This window comes from Heptranchias perlo, chromosome 20, assembly GCF_035084215.1.
Source record: "Heptranchias perlo isolate sHepPer1 chromosome 20, sHepPer1.hap1, whole genome shotgun sequence".
Taxonomy (NCBI): Eukaryota; Metazoa; Chordata; class Chondrichthyes; order Hexanchiformes; family Hexanchidae; genus Heptranchias; species Heptranchias perlo.
Genome location: NC_090344.1, coordinates 20,693,523 through 20,706,570, shown reverse-complemented (window position 1 = coordinate 20,706,570; position 13,048 = coordinate 20,693,523). Strand labels below are relative to the sequence as shown.

Below are 13,048 nucleotides of genomic sequence, written 5' to 3'. Positions count from 1 at the left end.
ATCTGTCACACACTTCCCCCCTTTGAATATCGGCTTCCCTGAAATAAAGGCCAACATCCCATGAGACATTTAAATTAATTTTTCTCCCATTCCACTGGCTTTGAGCGATTTCTGTACTTGGACCCCTGAATATCTCTGCTCCTCCACATTCCTAGCTTCTCACCATTTAGAAAATACTCTGATCTATCTTGCTTCGGTCCAAAGTAAATGAGCTCACACTTGCCCATTTTGAAAGTTTGAACAGACTGGGGCTCTTCTGTATAGAAAAGAGATGACTCGGGGGTGACCTGATCTAGGACTTTAAGATTATGCAAGGGTTTGATAGGTTAGACGTAGATAAGGTGTTTGCACTTGCGGAGGTGAGGACTCCAAATCATTGGAGCCATGAACATCAGGTATTCACTGTTTAATTCAATATGGCATTCAAGAGGAACACATTCACCCAGAGAGTGGTTAGAATGTGCAATTCGCTCCCACAAGGAGTAGTTTAGGCGAATAGCATGGATTCGTTTACGGCGAAGCGAGATAAACACATGGAGGAGAAAGGAATATAAGGGTTTGCTCATACGGTTAGATGAAGAGGGGATGCCGGAGGCGTGTCTTCAGCATAAACACCGGCATAATCTATTTGGGCCGAATTGCCTGTTTCCGTGATGTACATTCTTTGTAATTCTATGTAACTCCATCTGCCACAATTTTGCCAACTCACTTAATCTTTCAATTTCCCTTTGCAACTTTATGCTTCCATTTACATGACTCACCGTGACACCTGACTTGGTGTCAGCGACAAACGTGGATATACGGCAGTCTATTCCGTCGTCTACGTCATTTATACACAGGGTCTCTGTCTCCCACCTTCTAACCAACTCCCTACCCGTTTCAATAGGTTGCTTTAAATTCTACGCACTCCCATTTATGTTAACAGTATCTCCTGTAGTTCCTTAACGAATCCCTCTGGAATTCAATATTATATAACACCCATAGACACTCCATTATCTACCACATTACATATATCTTCAAAAAGTTCAACTAGCTTTGTTGGACTTGACTTACCCTTTACAAATCCATGCTGGTTCTGTCTGATTACTTCATATTTGTCCAAGTGCTCAGGCATTCTTTCCCTAATAATGGATACTGGTAACTTCCCCACAACAGACGTCAGACTAATGGGTCTATAATTTCCAACTTCATCTCTGCTACCCATCCTAAATAATGGGGTGACATTGACAATGTTTCAATCAAAGGAACAATTCCTGAATCAAGAGAGTTTGAACGATCATGACTAAAACATGTGCCATTTCCTCGCCTATTCCTCTTAGTCACCTCGGGTGGTAACGATCAGGTCCTGGAGATTTGTCTATCTTTATTCTAATTATTTTCTCCATTGCCATGATTTTACTTATACTGAATCCCCATGATTTATTTACAGTTGTCCTCGGGTCTCTGGTATGTTAGCTTCATTTTGTTCTGTGAAGTAAATATTTCGCAATTCTGCCATTTCCTGATATTCAATTACAATATCACCTCCAACTGTCTTTAAGGGGCTCACATTACTCTTAGTCACCCTTCTTTCTCTTAAAGTACTGGTAAAAACCTTGATTGTTGTCCTCATTTTCCCTCAAAGGTTTTTCTCTTTTCCCTGATTGTTCCTCTTCCGGTTTTTAGTTTCAGCACCGCAATAAATAATACTTCGCTCTAAAGTTCGGCTCAATAGTTCTTTACTGTCAGAGAGAGAATTGTCTGATCCCCGAATTTAGTTGATATAACAAACACAAGCACACATAATCATCGGTGTATCAACGCACTGATGGATACACAAAGATAAACACAGCGAGAAATGTAGGAAGTATCGGGATGCACAGGTGAACGGACAAGCGAAATCGACAAAATAAAACGGTCTGAACCCCGAACAGACAATAACGTGTCGTTGATAGATGTTAGTGAGAGGAGGTGTGGGCAGTACACAATCAATTGGCGCTGTGGCTTAGTTGGTTAAAGCATCTGTCTTGCAAACAGGCGATCCTGGGTTCAATTCCCAGCAGTGCCTTATACAACATATTATTTTTACCTAATTTGTGAATTAAGCGACAAAATAACACTGTGGTGTTTGTACTTGTTCAGGTTTCAGGCGGAAACAGATATCAAGATGACTGCTCAAAAACGCCCTTTCATTATTCAGACAGAACTCTCATAGAATGTGTCTGTAACACGTTCATTTGAGGACACGTTCTTCTTTCCAGTCTCGTTGGGGTCGGGGGATAATTCACGATTTGAAGTTTAAACCCGGAAGTAGTCCTAATTTGGACCGAGATTTGTGATCTTGACCTGCGGTACAAACGTTTGCAAACTTGAAAATGAAAGCCCGAAATCACTCCACCTGAATCCCCGGGCCCGAATAAAATATATCCCAGGATGTTAATAGAAGCAAGGAAGGAAATAGCGGAGGCTCTGACCATCGTTTTCCAATCCTCCCTGGTTACAGGTGTGATGCCGGAGGATTGGAGGACCGCTAAAGATGTACCGTTGTTTAAAAGGGAGAAAGGGGTAGATCGAGTAATTTGTGGCCAGTCAGCCTAACCTCGGTCAGACTGAAGGTATTCCATTAAATCTACACTGTACTTCCTCCACAGCCAATACTGGGAGGAGGGAACTGTTGGCTGACAAGCCTCAGCTACACCAGGAGAGGGAGACTGACCCACGCTCTATCTTATTTCTGGGATGTGCTTCTTTTGAAAAAAAAGGTGAGTATCTCTGTACCTTTAAACTCGCTGTCTCACTGCACGTGTATTTAAAGTGTATCGTAGGACGGTGTGTGAGTGTCTCTGTACCTTTAAACTCGCTGTCTCACTGCACGTGTATTTAAAGTGTATCGTAGGACGGTGTGTGAGTGTCTCTGTACCTTTAAACCCTCTGGCTCTCTACACAGGTATTGACAGTGTATTGTAGGACGATGTGAGTGTCTTTCTACCTTTAAATTCTCTGTTTCACTGCACAGCATTGACAGTGTATTGTAGGATGGTGTGAATGGGATGAGGGTCTGTGGGGCGAAGTGTAGCCGATTGGGAGCAGCGCCCGTTTGCGGGCTGAGTATTGCACGCTTGATTTTCTCGCTCCCTTATTTCTTTCTCTCTTTCTTTCTTTCATCGCCTTATATCCTATCCTTTCTTTCACTCTCTTTTCATTTCTATTATTTCATTCTTTTTCTTTCTGCCTCCAGCACCTTTGTCTGTGTCCTGTCTTTGTTCTCTCATGTTTCTCTGCTGAAAGATCCATAATTCAGACCCGCCGCTTCTTCCAGATTTTTTTCCTTCCACAATCATGGTCTATTTCATTGACACTTTTCTGCGGCTTTGCCTACTCTAACACTCACTTTCACAGTCTTACACCTTTAAGTTTGCACTGCATCGACCGCTGTTTCTCGGGGGCACATGTCCCGTTCGCATCAATGTCCATTTGTGCCTTGAAACCAGTCGATACACTTCCATCTGCTCCAGAGACAAGCTCAAAGAAAGCAGGGCTGGCATTCGGAAGGACAGCGGCATACTTTTCCGTGAAATTTCCATGGGGTATCTTGTGATACGCGGGATGTTAACTGAAGAACTGAGTTTTGTTTTCATGGTCGTTGGCGCTTTTCCCCGAGCAGCTGATGTGCGGGAGAGACGGGCGGCGCTCCACAGCTGCGAATGACGTCTGAAAAGTGCACTTTTGGCAATCTGGGCGGTGCAGGAAGGTCGGAAATGTTCCGCTTGATCTTAATAGGTCTGTGGAAATGTCCGATTGAAAAGGAATGAGGAGAAATGAAAAGAGCGGCAATGGTGAAAGGGTGTCGATTACAGGAGGTTGACCATGAGCGAAAGGTCCTTTGAATGTCCGGCGCGGAGGGTATTTTGTTCGGAAACGGCAGACTTTAAAGCGCGTGAGGAAAGTGAAGTGCGAGCTGCGTCCTTGGGTCAAATTGGGTGTTTTCAGGAAAACAGCCATTGTGAAATCACAAAAATGAAAACAGAAAATGCTGAAAACGCTGAGCAGGTCAGGCAGCACCTGTGGTGAAAGAACCAGAGGAAACGTTTCAGCTCTATGACCTGAATCATCAGAACTGAAGGATTTGCCATGTGCGTGAGTAACTTCGCTGTCTCAGATGCTGGCTTCCATCTCTGAATTATGTGAGCTTGAATCTTACTGCTGCCATAATTTGTAGAGTTTTTCATTTTGGCCGCCTCACCAAAAACCCTTCTTTAATAAGATGTGCTTTTCCGCATTGCTGGTTTACACCTGTTTGCACAATTCAGCAAAGTCTGGATTGCCACCCAACTGTTTCTTAGACGGAGGTGTTGGGACTGTCAGGTGTGATCGAGGTGAAGTATCAATCAAAGTGCACAATGGCGGCCTGGTGAACCGAGTAACTCTTATAGTCAGCATAATATAAAAGATATGTACCATAATTATGAATTTCTTCTTTGCATCACAGTAGCATTTATTATCAGGGAATGTACATGAGCAGGTCGATTTACGTCACGCTCCGTTCGCTTCGCATCGCCTCCCACAAATAGAATAGAATCATAGAAAGGTCACAGCACGAAAAGAGGCCATTCGGCACATCGAGTCCGTGCCGGCTGTCTGCAAGTTCAATCCAGATAGACCCACTCCCCCACCCGATCCCTGTAGCCCTGTATTTTCTTTCGTTTCAAATACTTATCCAGTTCCTTATTGAAGACCATGATTGAATCTGCCTCCATCACCCTCTCGGGCGGTACATTCCAGATCCTAAACACTGGCTGTGTAGAAAAGTTTTTCCTCATGTCACCTTTGGTTCATTTGCAACACACCTGAACTCGATGTTCTCTGGTCCTTGAACCTTCCGACAATAGGAACAGTTTCTCTCGATCGACTCTGTCTGGATCCTTCATGATTTTGAACACCTCCATCAAATCTCCTCGGAACCGTCTCTGTTCCAAGCAGAACAACCCCGGCTTCTCCAATCTATCCATGAAACTTATGCCCCTCATCCCTGGAATCTTTACAGTAAATCTCTTCTGTGGGGATTCGTTATTAACATCGCCGAATCCCCCACCATCAACAGAACTGTCGTTACCATTAACCGGAAACTTAACTGCACCAGCCGCATAAATACTGTGGCTGCAAGTGCAGGTCAGAGGCTGGATATTCTGCGCCAAGTGACTCACCTTCTAATTCCCTAAAGCCGTTCAACCATCTACAAGGCGCCATTTGAGTGAGTTGGAATACTCGTGTGATGGTCATCGACCTGAAAAGTTAACTCTGTCTCGATGAATAAAGACCTGCTGAGGAGATACACATTTACAGTTTTTATTTCAGTATTTTCATTTTGAATAAAGGGGCTTTCGCGTATTTTTGCATGTGACGAGGTGGCCGAGAGGTTAAGGCGATGGACTGCTAATCCATTGTGCTCTGCACGCGTGGGTTAGAATCCCATTCTCGTCGTTATTGTGTTTAAGTTTCGTTTCACTCATTCAGTCCACCCAGAAGGTTTAGTGAAAGTCCCATCCTTCTCGAAACGGCAGACGGAGTATTTTGCATTGTTTGCTGAAATCAGCAACAGTTCCTTCCAGGAAGGTGTTGAGATTGTCAGGTCGCGAAATATCAGATTGCACATTGGTGTCATTGTAAAAAGAGTGAATCTTATGGTCAACGTATGTACCATAATTATGATTAGGTCCGGATCATTTCGTGTCTGTGTCTGTTTAAAAGGGATGTGCTGTAAGTCCCGGATCATTCTGTGTTCGTTTGAACCGATTTTCTTGATCCCTTTTTCCTTCTGAACTGAAATGACGATCCTCTCTCGAGAAGAATTTTCACCGCCTGCTTCGGGCAACTGGGAGGAAAAATAACTAATACTGATGAGACCAAGTTCATTCTGCTGGGCTTCCATTCCAATCTCCGCACTCTATCCCCCATTCAGTCCCACCCCCGCCTGGACATTATAATCTGCGATATTCATAAGCGAATGGAGAAGCCGAATATCACGTTATAATTTTCTTGGTTGCTCAACACTGAATAGCTTCAATTGCAATGATTCAGAAGGTAATCATAGAATCATAGAATCTTACAGCACAGAAGGAGGCCATTCGACCGTCGTGCCAGTGTCGGCTTTTTCGAAGACCTGTCCAAATTAAACTCACACCCCAGATTTTTCCCCATAACACTGCAAATTAGTCCTCTTCAATTATGTCCAATTGCCTTTTGAATGATCCTATGGAATCTGCTTCCACCATCCTTTCAGGAAGTGCGTTCCTGATCTTAACAACCCTCTGTGTGAAAATAATTTTCCTCAATACCGCTCTAGTTCTTTTCCCAATTATTTTAAATCTGCCAGACGGAAACAGTTTCTCCCTACTTGCTCTTTCAAAACCCCTCACTATTTTGAATATCTCTTTTGGGTCTCCCGTTAACCATCTCTGCTGTAAGGAGAACAATCCCAGCTTCTCCAATCTCTCCACATAACTGAAGTCCCCCATCACTGGTATCATCCAGGCCAACCTGCTCTGAATCCTCTTCACTGTCTTTTCATCCAAAAGTGTGGTGCCCAGATCTGTACAATATACTTCAGCTGAGGACGAAACAATGATTTGTAAGGATTAGTATGATTTCATTTTTTTGTATTCAATGCCCCTATTTACAAAGCCAAATATCCCATACGCTTTCTTAACCGCCTTATCAACTTAACCTGTTTTATGTATATGAACTCCCAGGTCCCTCTGCACTTGGAACCCCCCATAAATTGTTCAATTTAGATTATACTGCTTCTCCATGTTGTTCATCCAAAAGTACATCACTTCACACTGATCGGCGTTAAATCTGTCACGTGACCGCCCATTTCACAAGTCTGTCTGTGTCCTCCTGAAGTCTGCTATTATCTTGCTCATTACTTACTACGTTGCCAACTTTTATATCATCCGCAAACTTCGAAATTGTACCCCCTATTCCCACATCCAAGTCATTTATATATAACAAGAAAAGCAATAGTCCTAATACCGACCCCTGGGGGATTTCATTGCATATTTCTCCCCAGTCAGAAAAACATCCGTTCACCACTAATCTCTGCCTCCTATCCCTCAGCCAATTACTTGCCCACGTTAACACTGGCCCTTTAATCCCACGTGCTTCTAGTTTTCGAATAAGTCTGTTACGTGTTAATTTCTAAAATGTGTCCTGAAAATAACTGTAATTTTATTGTTTAGCAATGAGAATACAGATATTAAGACCGAGTGATAGATCGGGTTGATTACCAATACCCCAAGGTGACGGGACCCGAGCATGGGAAATCCCATCTGGGTTTATATTTTCCGGAAACGGAGAAAGAAAATAGCAAAACTCATCCCGTCGAAATCCAACAATTGGACGAAGATCCGACAGCCTTTTCCCATCCCGGGTTTCCAGACCTGGCCGTTGAAGGAAGCCTGATAAGTCCATTAGGGAGCAACACCGAAAGTGAAGAAACGCAGACAGAGATAGAGAGATGCATGCAAAGAAAAATCGTATAAATCTCCAATTCTGTGATTGAGCAGAATTTAAGCTGCAGCTTCAAGGAAATTCGTCGAATGTCGTGAAATATTAGAGGTGAACATCGGGCTGGATTATAACTTTATTTCTGAAAAAAGTAAACACTGCCTGGTAACTACAGCTCTTATTTATTTGACCATTTTACAGTGGCGGTGTGAAGTGATTTCGAATCTCAGTGAATTTCAAGACCATGCTTGACCCACTCGTTTGGTCACCCACAGGTAGCACGCGGTTGTAGACTGCGCAGGCTCATCACAGGAACTCTGCCAGACTGCATGTTCCAGACTTGTATCCAACGCTACACGTGCAGCCTGCAGCCGTGTGTGGATTGGTGGTTCAGTGTAGACGGGAAACCAGGGGTTTGGTTCCAGGCCAATGCAGCTTCCTTTACCTTTTGTATCTGTACCCATGAGATCGCCTGAATTGGGATAAATTCATGTGCCGGCTTCAATCTGCACAACTTCTTGAAAGATTATCTTCATTTCGTCGACTTGTCTTTCGTGGACATACCCTCTGCATTCTCTCCTCTGGTGTTCAAACATGTTCGGCTGGAGATAAGTCAAACCTGCCTTCTGCACTTACTTCAAAGATGTGAGAAGCCAATTGGTGGTTTTTGACGAAAAATGGTGACGCAAGGGGGCTCATACCGGGATTTGAGCCAGTGAAACTCCCTGAGCGAGAATCAGATCCAAAGTCCAACTGGTAACAGAGCCGTGCAGCCACTGTAAAATTTCGCTGCCATGCAGCCGATCCGCCATCATTTCAGAACACCATGGCCATCCAAACTCGCTTTCTTGTACGATATACGATGTAGAGCAATATCAGGTTCTACACTAATTATATCAGATCAACAACATTAGTCTCTCTTTATCAAATTTGTTTTGAATGTACGACTTGTATTATCAAGTAACACTTTACAGAATGAATTACTCTGAAACGACATTGTCGTCTGTCTCGGCATCGTCGTAGTTTACACTCCACCAGAAGTACACTTCACTCAAATTGCTGCTTTCATTCACCATGAGAACGAAGAGCCACGAATGTGGAAACATTAGCTACGAATTTATCAGCTGGGTTGCACCTTTCCTTTTCCTACTTCCTCAGTCTTTTTATTCTTTACCCTTCTCTGCTATTGTTGCAGGTTAGATCAGCCATCGCCGTTCAAGGAAGCCTGAGAAGTCCATCGGGGACAATACAGAGAGAGACAAGAGACAGAGACAGGGAGAGAAAGAGAGATGCATGCAAAGAAATTAAAGAGTATAAATGTCAGGTTTTTCAAACTAGCAGAATTTATGTTACAGATTGGGAGAGATTCCTTCTTGCGTCTTGAAATCTTGCAAGAGAAGATTGGACACAAGTTAAAAGCACCGGCCTCGCTGGAGAATCTCTCATTCTGGGAGAGAGATAAATGCGGTCAATTAACTCCAATTAATCTATTTCAGCACTGAAGGGATCTTTAAACAGTAGCTCTGCGATCAGAATTCAAACCTGGGCAGGAAAACCTCAATTGAATTTTGAGTCCAACGCTTCAAACACTCGGCCACCGCAGCTGTAAACGGCATGTTCATTCAGATCGGATTCCAAATGGACACATGCTGCTGTTACAAACGCGCGCATTGATGGTGCTTGGGGTCGAATTCTTACTTGTTACGCTGGAGACCTTGGTTCGATTGCCAATACAATGCAGGATCATTCTGTAACAATGAGGAGCTGAAGAACAAAAGTATACTATTTCGCCCCTCGAGCCTTATGCGCAATTCAGTGAGATCCTGGTTGATATGTAACCTAACTGCATATTATCGCCTCAGCCCCATGTCCCTTAATGCCTTTGGTTAACAAAAATCTATCAATTTCAGTTTTAAAATTAACAATTGAGCTCGCATCAACTGCCGTTTGCGGAAGAGAGTTCCAAACTTCTACCTCCCTTTGCTTGCAGAAGTGTTTCCCAACTTCACTCCTGAAAGTCCTGACACTAATATTTAGGCTGCTTCCCCGAGTCCGAGACACGCTAACGGGCGGAAATGTTTTTTTTTTCTATTTACCCCATCAGTTCCCCTTAATATTTTGAAATGTTCGATCAAATCAGCACTTAATCGACTGAATTCGAGGAAAACCCGAGTTTATGTAATCTCTCCGCATAATTTTAACTGTGGAGTCCAGGCAACATTCTAGTAAATCGACGCTGCACTCCCTTCATAGCCAATATATCCTTCCTAAGGTGCGTTGCCCAGAACTGAAGGCAATACTCCAGGTCTGGTCTCACCAGAGCTTTGTATAACTGTATCATAATACTTATCCCCTTGAATCTAGTCCTCTGGATATAAAGACCAACATTCCATTAACCTTTTTGATTATTTTTTGTACCTGTCCATGACAGTTTAATGATGCATATTCATGGACCCCAAAGTCTTTTTGGACCTCCACTGTTTCGAGCTTTTCACCATTTAGAAAGTACTCTGATTTATCCTTTTCGGTCCAAAGTAGATGACCTCACACTTGACGAAATTCATATCGATTTGCCACAATTTTGCACATTCATTTTTTATATTAATGCCGCTCTGTAATTTTATGCTTTCATCTGCACTGCTTGCAATGCTGCCCATCTTAGTGTCATCGGCAAACTTGGATATGTGGCTTTCTATCCCGTCATCTAATATCCGCCTGAATTGGGAAAAATCCAAATTCAGTTTCAATCTCCTCATCATCTTGAGACATTTTATTTGCTTCATGTGTATTGCGTCGACGAAACTTCGGCATTCAGTCCACTGGAGCTCAAACATCCTCCGGATATAATTCAGTTCCACCAACAGCAAAACTGAAAAGATGTGAGAAGACAATTGGTGACTTTTCACCAATTGTCTCAACACATACGGCCTCGTCCGGGACTTGAACCCGGGACGTTTCGCATATCACTCAATGAAACTCCCTAAGCGAGAATCATACCCCTAGACAAACGAAACGCTGTTACTTTAGTTGTGCAGCCAGTGTAAAAGTTGGTTGCGTCTCACAGCCGATCGCCCATCCTTTCAGACCACTTCGATCCATTCAATCTCGTTTTCTGTTCGGGTGGACAGCAATATCAAGTTGTGCACCAACTATCTCCATTCACCAATATTAGTCTCCCTTTACCAAATTGCTTTCGAGTGCACGACTTGAGATATCAAGTAAGACGTTTCAGATTTAGTTGCTCTTAAAATACATTGCTTGTGAGGATACTCAGAGTCGTGTCGATTTATGGCACGCTCTGTTCCCTTTGCATTGCAACCAACACATAGAATTGAATCATAGAAAGCTTACAGCACGGAAAGAGGCCATTCGCGCCATCGAGTCCGTGCGAGATCTCTGCAAGAGCAATCCAGCTGGAACCATTCCCCCGCCTTTCCCCGAAACCCTACATTTTTTTTCCTTTCAAGTACTGATCCAGCTCACCTTTGAAGGCCATGATTGAATTTGCCTCCATCACACCCTCGGGCAGTGCATTGAGATCCGAACCTCTCGCTGTGTAAAAAAGTTTTTCCTCATGTCACCTTTGGTTATTTTGCCAATCACTTTAAATCTATGTCCTCTGGTTCTTGACCCTTCCGCCAATGGGAACAGTTTCTCTCCATCTTCCATGCCGAGATCCTTCATGATTTTGAATACCTCTATCAAATCTCTACAAAACCGTCTCTGTTCCAAGGAGAACAACCTCAGATTCTCCGGCCGATCCACGTAAGTAAAGTCCCTTATCCCTGGAATTATGATAGTATTTTTTTCTGCACCCCCTCGAAGGCCTTCACATCTTTCCTGAAGTGCGGTGTCCCGAACCCCACACAAAATTTCAGTTGTGTTCGAACCAGTGTGTTATAAAGTTTCATCCTGACTTCTATACTTTTGTACTTTTGCACTCAAGACATCTATTTCTAAAGCCCAGGATCCCGTATGCTTTTTAACCGCTTTCTCAACCTGCCCTGCCACATTCAACGATTTGTACACATAAACACCTCTTTGTTCCTCTACCGCTTTTACATTTGTGCCCTGGAGTTTATTTTGCCTCTCCTCGTTTTTCCGACCGAAATGTATCACTTCGCATTTTTTTTGCGTTAAATTTCATCTGACCCGTCTCCGCCCATGCCACCAGCATGTCTATATCATTTGAAGTTCATCGCTATCCTTATCATTTTTTACGACTCTTCCAAGTTTTGTTTCATTTGCAAATGTTGAAATTGTGCTCTGTGCACTCAAGTCCAAGTCATTAATATATAAAAGAAAAGCAGTGGTCCCAGCAATGATCCCTGGGGAACACCACTGTACAACTCTCTCCAGTTCGAAAAACAACCGTTCACCAGTAATCTGTTTCCTTCTGTTCGTCAATTCTGCATTTATGTTGTTTCTGCCCCGTTTATTCCATGGGCCGCAATCTTGATCAGAAGCAGACCATGCGGCACTTCAGCAAACACCTTTTGAAAGTCCTCATACACCACATCAACCAAATTGCCCTCATCTATCCTCTCTGTTACCTCATCAAAAAACTCTAACAGGCCTGTTAACCACAATTTGCCTTTAACAAATCCGTGCTGCCTTTCCCTAATCAATCCACCCTCGTCCAAGTGGCTGTTAATTCTGTCCCGGGTTATCGTTTCGAAACGTTTCCCCACCACTGAGGTTAAACTGACTGACCTATAGTTGCTGGGTTTAATCGTACACCCTTTTTTGGACAAGGGTGTAATCTTTGTAACTTTCCAGTCCTCTGGCACCACACACATATCTCAGGATGTTGGTAGATTATGGCCAGTACCTCTGCAATTTGCACCCTTACTTCCCTCAGCAACCGAGCATGCATCCCATCCGGACGTGGTGGCTTATCTACTTTAAGTACAGCCAGCCGTTCAAGTGCCTCTTCTTTATCAATTTTTAGACAATCCAGTATCTCAACGATAACTTCCTTTGCTGAGAATCTGTCTTCTTGGTAAAGACAGATGCAAAGTACTCATTTGGTACCAAGGCCATCCCCTCTGCCTCCATGAGTAGATCTCCTTTGTCGTGCCTAATCGGCCTCACCCCTCCTCTGACTACCCGTTTACTGTTTGCATGCCTGTCGAAGTCTCTTGGGTTCCCTTTTATGTTGGCCGTCAGTCTATAGTCATAATTCTCCTTGCCTCTCATTTCCTTTTTCACTTCCCCACTGAACTCCCTAAATTCGGCCTGGTGAATGAGCGGATAAAAAAAGTAAGCAATTCTTTCAGCCGGAAACAGAAAGTTACTGGATGATCAATGGCGATTTGAACAAATATTCGTCTTTTTTACAGAGTTGAATGAGTTTTGCGAAATTAATACAGTGAACTAACACAATAAAGTTCAATTCCTGATCGGAAACCGCCTCAGACAGCGCATTACTGCCCATCCCTGGGAAACAAGATACTGTCGAAACTTTGACAACACATCGCAGGTCCCCCTGCAAAGACACAGCTTGCCAGCTGTTCCGAAATTTGGAGCCTGGACATGGAGTTAAACGCTGGACCTTCAGCTC

At 43.4% G+C, this 13,048-nt stretch overlaps 2 non-coding genes across 2 annotated transcripts; both read left to right on the top strand.

Annotated features, from left to right (window-relative positions):
• Window positions 1-1,973: 1,973 nt before the first annotated feature.
• trnaa-ugc (transfer RNA alanine (anticodon UGC)) lies at window positions 1,974-2,047 on the top strand. The gene has a single exon. It is a non-coding gene; the product is annotated as a tRNA-Ala (tRNA).
• Window positions 2,048-5,378: 3,331 nt separating this feature from the next.
• Window positions 5,379-5,460, top strand: trnas-gcu (transfer RNA serine (anticodon GCU)). Its single transcript has one exon. It is a non-coding gene; the product is annotated as a tRNA-Ser (tRNA).
• Window positions 5,461-13,048: the final 7,588 nt, after the last annotated feature.